Genomic DNA, 17,165 nt, shown 5'->3' with positions numbered 1-17,165 from the left:
GACAATGAAAATATGATGACCAAACCCTATAGGATGCAGCAAAAGCCATTTTAAGAGGGAATTTTATAGAAATAATACCCTACATCAAAAAACAAGAAAAATCTCAAATAAACAATCTACCCTTACACCTAAAGCAATTAGAGGAAGAAGAACAAAAAACCCAAAGTTAGCAGAAGGAAAGAAATCATAAAGGTCTGATCAGAAAAAAATGAAGAAGAAATGAAGGAAATGAGAGCAAAGATCAATAAAACTAAAAGCTGGTTCTTTAAGAAGATAAACAAAATTGATAAACCATTAGCCTGACTCACCAAGTAAAAAAGGGAGAAGACTCAAATCAACAGAATTAGAAATGAAAAAGGAGAAGTAACAACTGACACTGCAGAAATACAAAGGATCATGAGAGATTAATACAAGCAATTATGCCAATAACAAGGACAACCTGGAAGAAATGGGCAAATTCTTAGAGAAGCACAACCTTCTGAGACTGAGCCAGGAAGAAATAGAAAATATAAACAGACCAATCACAAGCACTGAAATTGAAACTGTGATTAAAAATCTTGCAAGAAACAAAAGCCCAGGACCAGACTGCTTCACAGGTAGATTCTATCAAACATTTAGAGAAGAGCTAACACCTATCCTTCTCAAACTCTTCCACAATATAGCAGAGGGAAGAACACTCCCAAACTCATTCTATGAGGCCACCATCACCCTGATACCAAAACCAGACAAAGATGTCACAAAAAAAGAAAACTACAGGGCAATATCACTGATGAACATAGAGGCAAAAATCCTCAACAAAATACTACCAAGCAGAATCCAACAGCACATTAAAAGGATCATACACCATGATCAGTTGGGGTTTATCCCAGGAATGCAAGGATTCTTCAATATATGCAAATCAATCAATGTGATACACCATATTAACCAATTGAAGGATAAAAACCATATGATCATCTCAATAGATGCAGAAATAGCTTTTGACAAAATTCAACATGCATTAATTGTAAAAACTCTCCAGAAAGTGGGCATAGAGGGAACCCTCCCCAACATAATAAAGGCCATATATGACAAACCCACAGCCAACATCATTCTCATTGATGAAAAACTGAAATCATTTCCACTAAGATCAGGAAGAAGACAAGGATGCCCACTCTCACCACTATTATTCAACATAGTTTTGGAAGTTTTAGCCACAGCAATCAGAGAAGAAAAGGAAATAAAAGGAATCCAAATCGGAAAAGAAGAAGTAAAGCTGTTACTATTTGCAGATGACATGATACTATACATAGAGAATCCTAAAGATGCTACCAGAAAACTGCTAGAGGTAATCAATGAATTTGGTAAAGTAGCAGGATACAAAATTAATGCACAGAAATCTCTGGCATTCCTATACACTAAGGATGAAAAATCTGAAAGTGAAATCAAGAAAACACTCCCATTTACCAGTGCAAAAAAAAGAATAAAATACCTAGGAATAAACCTACCTAAGGAGACAAAAGACCTGTATGCAAAAAACTATAAGACACTGTGGAAAGAAATTAAAGATGATACAAAAAGATGGAGAGATATACCATGACTTGGATTGGAAGAATCAACATTTTGAAAATGACTATAGTACCCAAAGCAATCTACAGATTCAATGCAATCCCTACTAAACTACCAATGGCATTTTTCACAGAACTAGAAGAAAACATTTTACAATTTGTATGGAAACACAGAAGACCCCAAATAGCCATAGGAATCTTGAGAAAGAAAAACGGAGCTGAAGGAATCAGGCTCCCTGACTTCAGACTATATTACAAAGCTACAGCTATGTTAATCAAGATAGTATGGTACTGGCACAAAAACAGAAATATAGATCAGTGGAACAGGATAGAAAGCCCAGAGATAAACCCATATACATATGGTCACCTTATTTTGATAAAGGAGGCAAGAATATATAATGGAGAAAAGACAGCCTCTTCAATAAGTGGTGCTGGGAATACTGGACAGCTACATATAAAAGAATGAAATTAGAACACTTTCTAACACCATACACAAAGATAAACTCAAAACGGATTAGAGACCTAAATGTAAGGCCAGACACTATAAAACTCTTAGAGGAAAACACAGGCAGGACACTCTATGACATAAATCACAGCAAGATCCTTTTTGACCCACCTCTTAGAGAAATGCAAATAAAAACAAAAATAAACAAATGGGACCTAATGAAACTTCAAAGCTTTTGCACAGCAAAGGAAACCATAATCAAGACCAAAAGACAACCCTCAGAATGGGAGAAAGTATTTGCAAATGAAGCAACTGACAAAGGATTAATATCCAAAATATACAAGCAGCTCATGCAGCTCAGTATCAAAAAAACAAACAACCCAATCCAAAAATGGGCAGAAGACCTAAATAGACATTTCTCCAAAGAAGATATACAGACTGCCAACAAACCCATGAAAGAATGCTCAACATCATTAATCATTAGAGAAATGCAAATCAAAACTACAATGAGGTATCACCTCACACCGGTCAGAATGGCCATCATCAAAAAATCTACAAACAATAAATGCTGGAGAGGGTGTGGAGAAAAGGGAACCCTTCTGCACTGTTGGTGGGAATGTAAATTGATACAGCCACTACGGAGAATAGTATGGAGGGTCCTTAAAAAACTAAAAATAGAACTACTATACTTCCCAGCAATCCCACTTCTGGGCATATACCCTGAGAAAACCATAATTCAAAAAAAGCATGTACCACAATGTTTGTTGCAGCACTGTTTACAATAGCCAGGACATGGAAGCAGCCTAAGTGTCCATCGACAGATGAATGGATAAAGATGTGGCACATATATACAATGGCATATTACTCGGCCATAAAAAGAAACGAAGTTGCGTTATTTGTAGTGAGGTGGATGGACCTAGAGTCTGTCATACAGAGTGAAATTAGAAAGAGAAAAACAAATACCGTATGCTAACACATATATATGGAATCTGAAAAAAATAATGGTTCTGATGTACCTAGGGCCAGGAGAGGAATAAAGATGTAGATATAGAGAATGGACTTGAGGACACAGGGAGGGGGAAGGGTAAGCTGGGATGAAGTGAGAGAGTAGCACTGACATATATACACTACCAGATGTAAAACAGATAGCTAGTGGGAAGCAGCTGCATAGCACAGGGAGCTCAGCTCGGTGCTTTGTGACCACCTAGAGAGGTGGGATAGGGATGGTGGGAGGCAGTCGCAAGAGAGAGGGGATATGGGGACATATGTATACATATGGCTGATTCACTTTGTTATACAGCAGAAACTAACACAACATTGTAAAGCAATTATACTCCAGTAAAGGTGTTAAAAATCTTTTTGAAAATGCAAATGGCGATATTACACGTTCTCCATAAAAAGAGCTTACCGTTTAAAGAAAAGATTTTTATCAAAGATAAGTCCTGTCTCTGCGCCTGTGAGAAGTGATTCTTAACCACTTGAGCCATATTTAGCTTTCTGACTCACCTATTGCTGCGGGTGGGGTGGGGTGGTGGTGGGCAGCTGTGACACCAAAGAAACACTTGTGAAAGTCAGCCATGAGTCACAGCTCACCTGAAGACAGATTTAATCATAAGATTATACAACACTTTTCTTTCTCCTCTTGTTAGCACCACAACAGAGGTCTAGTATAATAAAATTGGATTACAGCTGAAGTAGCTGTAAGACACAGACTTTTTCTGATGAGGAGTACTAAGAGAAGCCTGTCGTTAGGGGAGACAAAAACAAATACTCCAAAGGAATCTGAAGCCTCTGGCACCCATAGCTACAGCGAATACTAAACAAATTCATCTCTAGCCAGATGAATATAATTCCTCACATTAATGTCCCACTTATTTCAGGTCCTATTATGCAATGCAACGTATCTGATGTTTAATAAAAACTTACAAGATATGGCAAAAGGTAGAAAACACACAGACTGAAGAAACAAAGCAGGCATCCGAACAAGACTCAGATATAACTCATATATTGTAGTTATCAGAGAGAGAATTTAAAATAACTATATTGACCTAATCAAACTTCTAAGCTCTTGCACAGCAAAGGCAACCATAAACAAAGTGAAAAGACAACTTATGGACTGAGAGAAAATATTTGCAAATAATGCAACCGACAAAGGCTTAATTTCCAAAATATACAAACAGCTCCTACAATTCAATAAGAAAACAACAAACAACCCAATCAAAAAATGGGCAGAAGACCTAAATAGACATTTCTCCAAAGAAGGCATACAGATGGCCAACAAACACATGAAAAGATGTTCATCATCGCTAATTATAGAAGAAATGCAAATCAAAACTACAATGAGGTATCACCTCATATCAGTTAGAATGGCCATCAGTAAAAAGTCTGCAAATAACAAATGCTTAACAGAGTCTGGAGAAAAGGGAACTCTCCTACACTATTGGTGGGAACGTAAATTGGTGTAGCCACTATGAAAAACAGTATGGAGGGTCCTCAAGAAACTAAAACAGAGTCACCATATGATCCAGCAATCCCACTTCTGGGCATATACCCAGACAAAACTCTAATTCCAAAAGATACCTGCACCACTGTGTTCATAGCAGCACTATTTATAAATAGCAGCACAAAATAATGCCATTTACAGCAACATGAATGGACCTAGAGATTATTATACTAAGTGAAGTTAAGTCAGAAAGAGAAAGAACTAATACCATTTGATATCACTTATATGTGGAATCTAAAATATGACACAAATGAACATATCTACAAAACAAAAACAAACTCACAGATATAGAGAACAGACTTGTGGTTGCCAAGGGGGAGGGCTGGGGAGGGAAGGACTGGGAGTTTGAGATTAGCAGATGCAAACTATTCTATATAGGATGGATAAACAACAAGGTCCTACTGTATAGCACAGGGAAGTATATTCAATATCTTGTTTTAAACCATAATGGAAAAGAGTATGAAAAAGAATATATATGTATAATTGAGTCACTTTTCTGTATAGCAGAAATTAACACAACATTGTAAATCAACTATACTTCAATAAAAAAATAAAATAACTATGTTTAATTTGTTAACAGTTGCAAAGGAAAAGGTAGACAACATGAAAGAACAGATGAATAAGTAAGTAGAGAATTGACAACTCTAAGAAAGAATCAAAAAATAAATGATAGAAATAAAAAACAATATAACAGCAAAAAATGCCCTTAGCAGACTCATGAGTAGACTGAACGCAGTCAAGGAGAGAAACAGTAAGCTTCAAGGTATGTCAATAGAAATGTCCCAGACTGAACTACAAGTAAAAAAAGAAGGAAAAAAAGAAAAGAAACAGAATATCCAAGAACTGTAGGAAAATTTCAAAGGATGAAACACACACAACTGTAAAATCCAAGGAGAAGAAAGAGATAATGGAGCAGGAAAAATATTTGAAATAATCCTGGCCAAGACATCTCTAAAATTAAAGACAAACACCAAACTACAGGTCCAGGAAGCTAAGAAAACTCCACACAGAACAAATACCAAAAAAATCTACACTTAGGCATATCATATTCACACTGCAGTAAACTGACTTAAGGTTTGATGAGCTCCATTATCATGATCCATTAAAATCAAAAACTGACTACCACAACAGAAACTGCATAACGTTCATTATCAGGAAAATGATGAAAAGGAAAATTGTGCTTCCCTAGTTTGTAAAAGTGCATGTACCTTAAATTGGTACTTACCATAAAATTACTTAGTGCAAACATCATACACTATGACAAAACATGAAAAACAGTACTCTTAAAGGAGAGAAAATATAAGAACAGCCATGATCACCATTTGCATTCACCAGTATAAGAGATCCTAACCTGTTCAATTAGATAATGGAAATATAAGTGAAATTTTAATAATGTTATTTTACAGATATTATCAATAAAATTATATAATTTCAAGAACTACAAACTACTAAAGCCAGTAAGAATTCAGCAAAGTTGCTTAGAAAATATAATGATTAAAAAGCAACATTACTATACAAACACAATCAGCTGAAAATGTAACGTTTTAAAAGTCCATTTGCAAAAGCACAAAATCTTGTAAAGAAATAAAAGAGAAATGCAAGACATATAAGGAGAAATGTATACAACCTTATTATAGGACCTTTAAAAGGTGATTGATAGATATATATATATTAAAAAAATTGAAAAAATATTTCTTCCCAAACTAAAATAAAATTAGAATAAATGTGACTCCAGTAAAATTTACATGATTTTTCATCAGACTTCTCTATGTCCAAAATTGAAACAGAAGGATGAAGAATAAAGAGCCAACATTGGCCAAGGCAAGTGTGAAGAAGGAATGGAAGGAGTGGATTCATTCATCCTACAATCCATCAAGACGTAAGTAGAATAATTAGATTATAGCATGGTATTTGTGCAAGGATGATGAATAGAACCATAAAATAAAATAGAAAATCAAGAAATATATCTATGCATATATGAAAGCTCTGTGAATGGCAGAGTTAGAGTTTCAATTCAATAGGGAAAGGATAAATTATTCAATAAAAAACAATATCAGGACAGTTGGTTACCAGCATGGAAAAAATAAAATAGAACTCCAAATATAATATAATTTCCACACTATCTAAAAAAATGTAAAGATACTTTTAAAATATTAAAAGAATACATAGAAAAATATCTTTATTTCTTCAATAGCAGAGAACAATAGCTTAAACAATGCAAAAAGCCCACAAAGCACACACACATATATCAAATCAAAAGAAACAATTGATAATTTTACCACATTAAAATGAAAACATTTTCTCTGGGTAAGGAGTTCCTGAGATAATCCCTTTTCTAGCGCTTGGGGTCCTTTGTGCATATCTCTCTTCGTAAAAATGATTTACTTCCTTTGGTCACTGCACCGTCCCTTAAAATTAAAGACTGAAACTATTAAATATTTTAAAAAGCTGATGAAACTTGATGACATTAAAGTATGTTGAATTAAGGCATGTATACCGTGTGTGAAATGTTAAATGTGTCAGTAGCACTTATATTTAAAAACTACCTCTGGGTTACTAGTGTAGGTAAGCCCCAGAATTCTCATAGACCTACACTAAATAAGATCCAGGAATATTCTCAGCTGATACCATAAAAGAGGGTGCTTAATGGCCATCTCTACAGTACAGTCTGAGGCAACATAATCTCATCCAGTTCACCACTATTTTACTGGTAGATCCTCTGATGGAAGTGCTATTTCCCTTGAGGATGGGAAAGGGTCAAGCTTCCTTGGGCATCTGAAAGCTGCAGGAACAATTTCACAACTCTCACTCTCCTTTGACTTTAGTGTATGCAAACCACTCCTGAATGTTAATAAACATTAGCTATATACCTCCCTCTTAAGCCCTGCTGAGTGTCAAGGTTCAGACGCAGACATTGAAGCATGTCTGTTTATGACTCATACCTTGTGAGGTTGTGTCTGATTTAGGAAGGAAAAATCTTATTCCCGCCTCAACCCCTGAACCTAGAATATTAGTCCTTAATGAATACAGTGTAACATTATGAAAGTGAAAACACTAGCCATAGATTATGAGCAATATGTGTGTGACCCAAAAAATCCACGAACGACTATAATGCAAAATATATTTTTAAAAACTACTACAATCTGGTAAGAAAACACACCCTAATATAAAGATTAGCAAAGGGTTTCACCAAAAAGAAACTCTGAAAGGCCAATAAACTCTTGCACAGATTTTCAATGTTACTAATATATCAAATAATTTCAAGTTAATATAAGAATGAGAAAGCAACCCGTATCAAATATGGCAATTCCAAAGTAATAGACACAGTAATATTTCATAATATCTAAGGAATTTATTTAAAACCTGAAACATGGAAGAAAGTTCAACAATGAAACTACTGAAATGTTTATACTGGGTTTTTTTTTATTAAGACATTACTTTTTAAGAGCAGTTTAAGGTTCACAGCAAAACTGAGGAAAAGATAGAGATTTTTCATATACTTACTATTCCCTGCCTCCACACATGTATAGACTCTCCTATTACTAATATCCTCAACTAGAGTGGGACATTTGCTACAATTGATTAACATAAAATTGACACATCATAATCACTCCAAATCCATAATCTACATTACCATTCACTCTTGGTGTTTTACATTCTCTGGGTTTGGACAAATGTATAATGACATGTATCCATCATTATGGCATCAGACAGAGTATTTTCACTGCCCTAGAAATCCTCTGTGCTCTGTCTATGTACCTCCTACCCCCAAACACATAGCAACCACTGATCTTTTTACTGTTTTCATAGTTTTGTTTCCAGAATATCATATAGTTGGAATCATGCAGTAGGTAGCCTTTTCAGATTGGCTTCTTTCTTTAGTAATAGGCATCCGTCAATTAGGAATAAAACTACTATACAAATCCATGTGCAGTTTATTTTTGTGGACATAAGTTTTTAACTCTTTTGGGTAAATAGAAAAGGAGCATGACTGCTGGATCATATGGTAAGAGCATGTTTAGTTTTGTAAGGAACAGGCGAACTGTCTTCCAAAGTGGCTGTACCATCTTGCATTCCCACTAGCAGTGAATGAGAGTTCCTGTTGCTCCACATCCTTGCCAGCTTTGGTGTTGTCAGTGTTCCAGATTTTGGGCTTTCTAATAGGTGTGAAGTAGCAACTCACTGTTGTTTTAATTTGAATTTTCCTTATGACATATGATGTAGAACATTTTTTCACCATCTGTATATCTCCTTTGGTGAGGTACCTGTTAAGGTCTTTGGCTCATTTCCTAAACATGTTGTGTTTTCATTGTTGAGTTTTAAGAGTTCATTGTGTATTTTGGACAACAGTCCTTTATCAGATGTATCTTTTGAAAATATTTTCTCCCAGCCTGTAGCTGGTGCTCTCATTCTCTTGACTTTGTCTTTCAAAGAGAAGTTTTTTTATTTTTATTTTTAAAGAAGCCCAGCTTATCAATTATTTCATTTGTGGATTGTTTCTTAGGTGTTGTATATAAAAAGGCATCGCCATACCTAGTGTTATCTAGGTTTTCTCCTATATTATCTTCTAGGATTTATAGTATTGTATATTACATTTAGGTCTCTGATCCATTTTGAGTTAACTTTTGTGAAGGTTGTAAGGTCTGTGTCTAGATTCTTTTTTTTGCTTGTGTATGTCCAGTTGTTCCGTCACCATTTGTTGAAGAGGCTGTCTGCTCCATTGTATTGCCTTTGCTCCTTTGTCAAAGATCAGTTGACTATACTTATGAGGGTCTATTTCTGGGCTCTCTATTCTGTTTGCCTGTCCACTGACCTATTTGCCTATTCTTTCACTAATACTACACTTTCTTGATCACTGAAGCTTTACAGTAAAACTTGAAATTGGGTATCATCAGTCCTCCAACTTTGCTCTTCTTCAATATTATGTTGGTTATTCTAGGTTTTTTGCCTCTCCACATAAATGTTAGAATCAGTTTATGAATATCCACAAAATAACTTGTTGGGATTTTGATTGGGATTGCATTGAATCTATAGATCAAGTTGGCAAGTAATGGCATCCTGACAATATTGAGTCCTCTCCTCCATGAAAATGGAATATCTACTTTTTTAGTTGTATGTTTATACTGTTTTTATGTTTTACTTGCATGAGATCCTTTTATATGCTCTGGAATTTACAATTTTTGAATCACTTAAATTATTAAATTACATAGTTGCTTTTGTGATACAAGATAACTTGTATAAATTTCATCAAACATTATGAGGTTTATTCTTGTTTTCAATTTTTTAGTAAACTTCTATTTATTCAGAATGATTATGAAATGCTGGTTAATTTACATTCTAGTGAAGTGAAAATTCCTATAGGTCCTAAGCAAAGATTATTAATTTGCAAGGAATTGCAGCATATCAAAACACATCAAATACGAAAAAGAGAAATAAGATATAAATCTCTATAACTAACCATTCCTCATAAAGATTTCTGGTGCCTTGGAATTGCCATTCTTAGTATTTTTAATGTATTTGATCTGTGTATTTTTAAAGTAAACCCCTTATATTTGCTACTTCTCATACGAGTATCTTGCATAAAAGTGCATTGCAAAATGTATAAATAAGTGGTCTTTTGGTTTATTTGGAGTAGGTAGACTACAGTTACTGTTTTCTTAATATCTAGACATTTCTGAAGGTAACTCAAGAAATAGCCTGTGAAACAAAAGCATAAAAAATAACTATTTGAGAAAAACACCTGCCTGAGTCTAGAGCACAGACTTGATAATTTCTGAGGTTTGAAATATATGAGAACAAAATATTACCTGTCACATGGGTATCATGTGGCAAAAATAATGATAAGGATACTAACAAGACTGGGTAAGGATAAGTTAGACTTAACGACTGCTAGATTCTTACTTGACATTTTCTTAAATATCTTCCTTATTTATCATTACTTTTCATAATGGAACAGTATAGATCTCTTTTCATAAATATCCTTGCACAACTGCATGAGGAGTCATATATATGGATTTTCTCCCCAAGTACTAGAAATCAGGAATACCACTGTGAAACTACCAATAAAATGTAGCAGAGCATTGCTGAAGAGGTTTAAAGAATCTCTCTATACCTTTAATAAAAGTTCCTTGTATGGTAGGATGAATAGAGGACAAATCCAAGAAGTGATTCAGATGTTGGATGTCTGCCAGGCTCACTATTACCAGTTTCCAGACTGAGGATATTTACATATAACTGCATCAATAAAATCCATGAATGACATAGGTCTGCTCATTATCACTGTAATTGTTATATATAGAGTCATCCTTTAATTAAACCTGATCTAAAATTTTGAGATTCTACCATTTCATTTCAAGATGCATATAAGAAATATTGAAAAGTGCTTCAAAATATAACCCTGATAAAATGAAAACATTTTATTAAATTACATATAAAATGTTTTGTCAGAATTTCCTTTTCAGTCCTCTCCTTTGAGTAGAGAATTCTTATTACAGAAAAGTGTATCTTTCTGTCTCTTTAAAAATAATGAATGCATGTTTTCAATTGTGGATTATTTCTGTGTTAGAATCATTATTGTGGTAGGTATTGAAATAATCTAAAAGGCACTCATTTGCCTGTAACAGAACTCTACCTTCAAGACATAAAAAAGTAAGCAGGTATTAAAAGGTAATTTGTTTTCCAGATATTAAACAGTATGTTAAGGCTTCAGGATTTAGCATAGTAATCCATATTTGCATGCAAGTGATCAAAAAGAAAGCCAGATTCTTATTATGGATTTAGAATTGCCTGACATTGAGAAGAATAGACAGCTTAAAACAAAAGTTACTTTTACCTCAGCAACAGAGCTTTCGCCTCAGTTGCCAAATCTTATGTGCCTGATCTTTTACCATATAAATACACAGAAAATGTGTTTTATGTCAAGTAAGTTATACCTTTAACATTCCTAATAGTCCATTAATTAATTAAACAAATGAGATCAAGCTACCATCCTGCAAGGTCACAGTCATCATCCATCCAGCTTTATATATGTAACCAGGGGTGATGGAAGAGGTTATCATAAACATCACCTCCTGCTTGTCTGCATCCCCAGTGGTGTGCTTTATTTATCCCCTCTAGGTGATAAAATATCTTTAGCACCACTGATGCTCTTAAACATTCTAGGTACCAAATACTTTTGTGTCAAAACCATATTATCTAAGTTAAGTGTATTATCTAAGTTAGCAGTTTTCAAAATCAAGTCTCTAGGTTTTCTTATATTATTAATGTTTTCAGCTGGTAATGATATGTCTCTGAAGTCCCTGAGTTTTACACATCTTTCCATGTAGTTCTAAGTATACATTTCACTATTTCCTCCCTTCATATTATGTCATTAGCAATATTAAGTTACTGTTTATGACCAATATAGCATACACATTTTCTCACAGTCTGTGAGTTTCTTCCCATGGTAAATCATGAATTTTTTGCTAAAAGAAGTCTTTGTACTGCCAATTTTTTCCTTTTCTGTAAAGTCTCCCACACACTGTTGAATATTGATGGAGAGATGCCTCGGTTTACCCAGAGAATTCCAAATCTGACATATGTTAAAATACCCTAGTGCAGAGCACAGTGCTATAAGGGAGATGAACTGCATAGTCAGTGGAACAGGGTGCTCCTCACAATAAACTGGGTAAGGTTGGGTCCATACAAACTGGATTTTTTCCAATGGGTTTCATAGCCAATGCTTTGCAATTAAGACTGTTGCCGTGCATCTAATGTCAGTTGCCAGTAGTACTCTCCACATGTCATCAGTTTCTTCTGGTCCTAAATGTAAAGTAATCATTATCTCCTAAAGCAAAGCATTTATTCAGACCACTTCCCAGGACTCCTCACAGTAAGAGCTGTAGTGTTAGCAACTCACAGGGCCAACACTAACAGCAGGCAGAGAGTGCCGAGGCTTTTCTAAATCAAATATTGCCAGCTAAGACATTTTAAATTTTGGTGTCAGTACTTAAGGGCTTTGGGGAGAACTTGCATTATCTCTCTAGCTTCTGGAATTTTTACCTAAATGAGACAACACATCAGCACATTAACAACAGTCCAAGGTTGAAACCTATCTCTGAAGCCCAGACAAAATCTACTTCTGGTAAGAATTACATTGGCATAATCTCAGATGCAAGTAAACTCTTTTTACACTGAACATGACTATGTGTAGCTTTTCATCACTATTTATCTTTTGCTAGTTCTTTCTGCATTGTAATACTCTTACCTCTCCTACTGATTTATAATTATTTTTAGACAAAAATTTCAGTCGGATTCATTTGTACCTGCTTCATAACAGCAAGGACAGGGTCTTGATCTATCACTTATTAAAAAACAAGACACTGAAGAATGATGCTGAGGCTAAAACGGGGAGAGGGTGACAGGATAAGGGCACTGAAAATTCAGACACCTGCTGTGAATGGTGAGCATGCAGTAAGTTGGGGTCAATCTCTGACAAAAAAAAATGCAAAAACAAATGAAGAGATCTAATAGTTGATACTTAAAAATTTTGTTCCAGTTGATGTCCTTGGAATCTTTCTTTTCTAAAATAAAAGCAAAAGAATGCTCATGTTTTACATGATAGAGAGAAGCTTCCTGTATTTCACCAACCAATGCCTTGGATTTAACACTCATATTTAAACATTTGAACATTCATATTTAACACTTACCATTATTAGTATAGAAGTAAAATAAGTTTATGCCACTACTTGCAATGCTATTAGTTCTAGAAATAAAGAAGTCTGGCTCTTGTCAGGTGAATCAGAGTTTCAGGAACTTTATAATAAATGTCATAACAGTTGTAAGGAAAACTGTCTCAATAAGTCACTAAAGAAAGGCAAACAACAAAATAACAATAACAAAAAACCCAAGTTGGCAGAAAGGCAAAATTTAAGTACTAATTTTCCAGTAACAGTTCCTGTCTGTTATAATTTTCTCTCCCTGATACTCCAGTGATTTTTTTTTTTTTTTGGATCTCAGGGATTTTTCTCTCTTAAAACACACACACACACACACACACACACACACACACACACACGGGGCGGCAGGGGATTGGGGGGGAACTCTATGCCTGTGTTCACTGTACCTAAAGGAAAAAAAGGGGTCACAATGTTGAGGAAAACGGACATGGATTGTGACCTTATAGTGCTTTCCATCTGGAAGGGATATCAGTATTAGTCAGACAACTGTACAAAGAGACATAACATGTTAATGAATTACAGTTATATGGTGCTATGAGACCATATAGTTGGGTTGGCCAAAAAGTTCATTTGGGTTTTTCCATAAGATGTTACAGAAAAACCTAAACGAACTTTTTGGCCAACCCAATAATAAAAGGATGATCTTATCAGGCGGAGCAACAAAAGCTTCCTTCAAGAAGCAACTACTGTGTTGATATACCAGGCAAAAAGGAGATGGGAGTGGTGATCTGCTTAGGGAGAAGCAACCATGTACAAAGACCTCGTTGGAGGTCACATGACAGGAAAGAGGAACTGAAAGGCCTCTGCATCTAGAATGCAGGGAAAGATGAGTTGGAGGGATTTTAAAAAGTGCTAACCCATGGGAGTGTGGTAAGCCAGGAAAAGAAACTTGTTGAATGTTCTAAGGGGAATGGTCTTCAGAGAGGTGTGTCATCTCAATTTTGTACTTTTTAAAGCTCTCTATGGAGAGCAGACAGAATAGATGCATCAGTGGGCATGAGCAGATAATTCAGGAGGCCTCTGGAGTAGTCCAGGGGAGAAATTATGGTAGTTGGGACCAGGGTACTGATGGTCCCAAATGAAGACAAGTGGATGAATTCAAGAATAAATTTTGGTAGGGAAATATGACCAGATTAGGTGACCAAATTGTGGAATAAAGGAGAGGGGTGAAAAGAGGATTCATATTTTTTCTGGTACATGATGATGTCATTTACTGAGCCCAAATCCATCAAAAGAGTGTATATGTAGAGATGGCCAAGAGCTTAGTTTGCAACATGTTAGATTAAGGCACTTAGGTGATTAGGTATATCAATTTGGAATTAACTGGCACTAAGTACGTAAGTGAGAGTCATTAGCAAGTTTGCTTTCTTTGAGAAATTTTTTATTCTCCCTTCTTTTAAAATGAGCACTGCATGATATAACATGTTTACTCTCTGCTCTACCTGTCAGGATTATTGAACCTAATTCATGTAACCACTTTAGCATATTACTTTGTCCTATCAATAACATTAATTCTCTATCTATGTTTTTGTGGCTCAAGAATCTGGAATGATTTCAAGTATATACATATATACCTAAAGATATTAAGCATAAAAGAAAACTGGTTGAGAGCATATTCAAATTTTTAAAGCTACCTCATAGAAATAATATAATAATCAAATAAATTAATGTTTATTAAAAAGTACTAGAAAGTGTCAAATGATTATAAGTTGGTCATTATTATGATGAGGGGCTAAGCCACTGTCAATAAATGTTATCAGAGTTGATAATTTACAAGTCTTAAGTGTAGGGGAATTTTTTTCAGAATAAGTGTTTTAAATATTATATATTTAATGTCATTAAGGATACCTTAATATTTAGAAGGCATACTAGCCTTGTAGAGTTATTATCATTGCTGTTATGTGTATAGTAAACAATCTTTAGATAAATATATACATATCTATATATTTACACAGGCATGCACATTTCCTATTCAGATATTACTGTTTTTCCTTTAAATTTATCTGTGCTTTAGCTAAACAAGAACAGCAGAAACAGACAGAAGTACTACTTACTGGCCAAGACTAATTGAAGATGCCACAATGAGAAAAATAACCATCATAGCAACCACCACCACCTCAACTGTCCTGTACTAATAACAAACAGGCATTCCATTCCCACATTATTTTACTACTTCTCCATATTTTACTACTTCTCCATTCATATTTTTTGCTTCCACTAAGAAAGTTCTCAGTATCCCATTTAGTTTTTTAAAGGGATTTTAATGGATGTGCTATGAATTTTCAATGAGCTATTTGAAATTTGAGGAACCTAATTAGGAATGTATTTACTTTCTCTTTTTTAAACGTGATTAATTCCATGCAAGACTTTCAGCCTAATGTTACTCCAAAGAAAAAAATTAATAGGAAAAAGGAGGCTCTACTTTTACAGACTAATGGACTGGTAATTAAAAAAACTGAATTAAGCATTAACTCAGAAGTGTCCTTTTCAATATATAAATTATTTCTGTTTTGCCTTCTATTGCCAGGTTAATTAACTAAATCCTCTGGCCTTGATTATAGCTATTAGCAAATGAAAATGTAGCTGAATTCACAAAGTCTTGTGATTTACACTAGGGAATCTATGTCAGTAAATATATCTCCTTGGCTAACAGCTTTCATAAAGTCAGATGTTTATTTAGATAAAGAAAAATAAATAATGTTTCCCTTATCTGTGGAAAACAAAAAATCGTTAATTATCTAATTAATTGTTTGGGCAGATAAACTCTCTGGGATTTCTTGTGATGTTGCCTTTAAGAAATAAACCCAATACATTCCACATCTTCAGCCTGAAATCACCTCAGGCTCAGAGATGATCCTCAATTTCTTTAAGAAAAGTAAAAGGTGGAAAATTTAGAATGTTTTCCTCAAGTTGTTTTATTTAATAAAAAGCTCAAGGACAAAAGCCATGAAAGCAATTCTTAAGAGAAATGAATAAATCATGTACAAAAGGAGCACAAAGTAATAAAATATACATAGAAAAAACCTACACTAAAATAATGATTTGTAATCTATCTTCTGTATACTCAGACTCATCATTTTATGCTACAGTTATAGTTATAATGAATTAACCTCAATATAACCTAATATATCATTTTGTTTATGTCTTAAAAGTAGTCCTTCTAGACTACTTTGAGTACACTAGCAACGATATACTGGCTGCCTGTTTTAAATCTTATACAACGTAGCACCCTGATTCATAAATTCTTAACAACAGTCTCTATATTCCCTTAAGGACACAGACCTGTTTGTTGCTGGCATTTTAAGCTGTAATATATTGCAAAATAAAACTAAGATTATTAAGTATCTCCTACCCATTCCCTTCAAGGAAATTTCAATTGCCAAGCACCTAATTACTGAGAGACAATCTAGGCTATATCAAACTTCTGCTCCCTATACAAATGCAGGTAAAATCATTTTCTGTGTGGTCACTTTGTGATACAAATATACCCTTAACAGCAGCAAGGGATGCTTATATCAAGTGTTTGGGAGAAGAAGGAAAAAAATAAACATGTCAAATTTAAACCAAATAAACTAGAAAAATGGCAAAATGATAGAATCTTATACACGGACCAGGAAAGTCTAAACTTTTCCAAATAAATTGTCTTTATTTTTTAAATCCTGAGAATATAGTCATGTAATTGATGTGTTTACCTGATTTATCCAGTAATTAGAAAGCCAAAAGATAAACATGTAGCTGGGAATTCGGTTTTGGGTAGTACACGATACATTATGTTATATAATTTGTAATCTGTCCCTCTTTTTCATTTTATTATCATACATGTGATTTCCCTTTTCCTTAGTTTTTCCATATGCATATTTATAGGCTGCCATAACTCTCCTTCAATGACACAGTGAACATATCATTCAGTAAATCAACCAATCAGGAAAAGTGCTATTTCTAGCACCAGTCGCATA

General features: G+C 34.4%; 1 protein-coding gene across 6 annotated transcripts in view; it reads right to left on the bottom strand.

Annotated features, from left to right (window-relative positions):
- Positions 1–17,165, bottom strand: part of LRFN5 (leucine rich repeat and fibronectin type III domain containing 5) — a 256,749-nt gene that overhangs the window by 119,386 nt on the left and 120,198 nt on the right. The gene's annotated exons all lie outside the window — the stretch shown is intronic.

Source organism: Monodon monoceros, unplaced genomic scaffold, assembly GCF_005190385.1.
Source record: "Monodon monoceros isolate NGI ecotype Baffin Bay Population unplaced genomic scaffold, NGI_Narwhal_1 Super_Scaffold_21, whole genome shotgun sequence".
NCBI classification, from domain to species: Eukaryota; Metazoa; Chordata; class Mammalia; order Artiodactyla; family Monodontidae; genus Monodon; species Monodon monoceros.
This window is presented reverse-complemented; position numbering and strand designations above follow the sequence as displayed.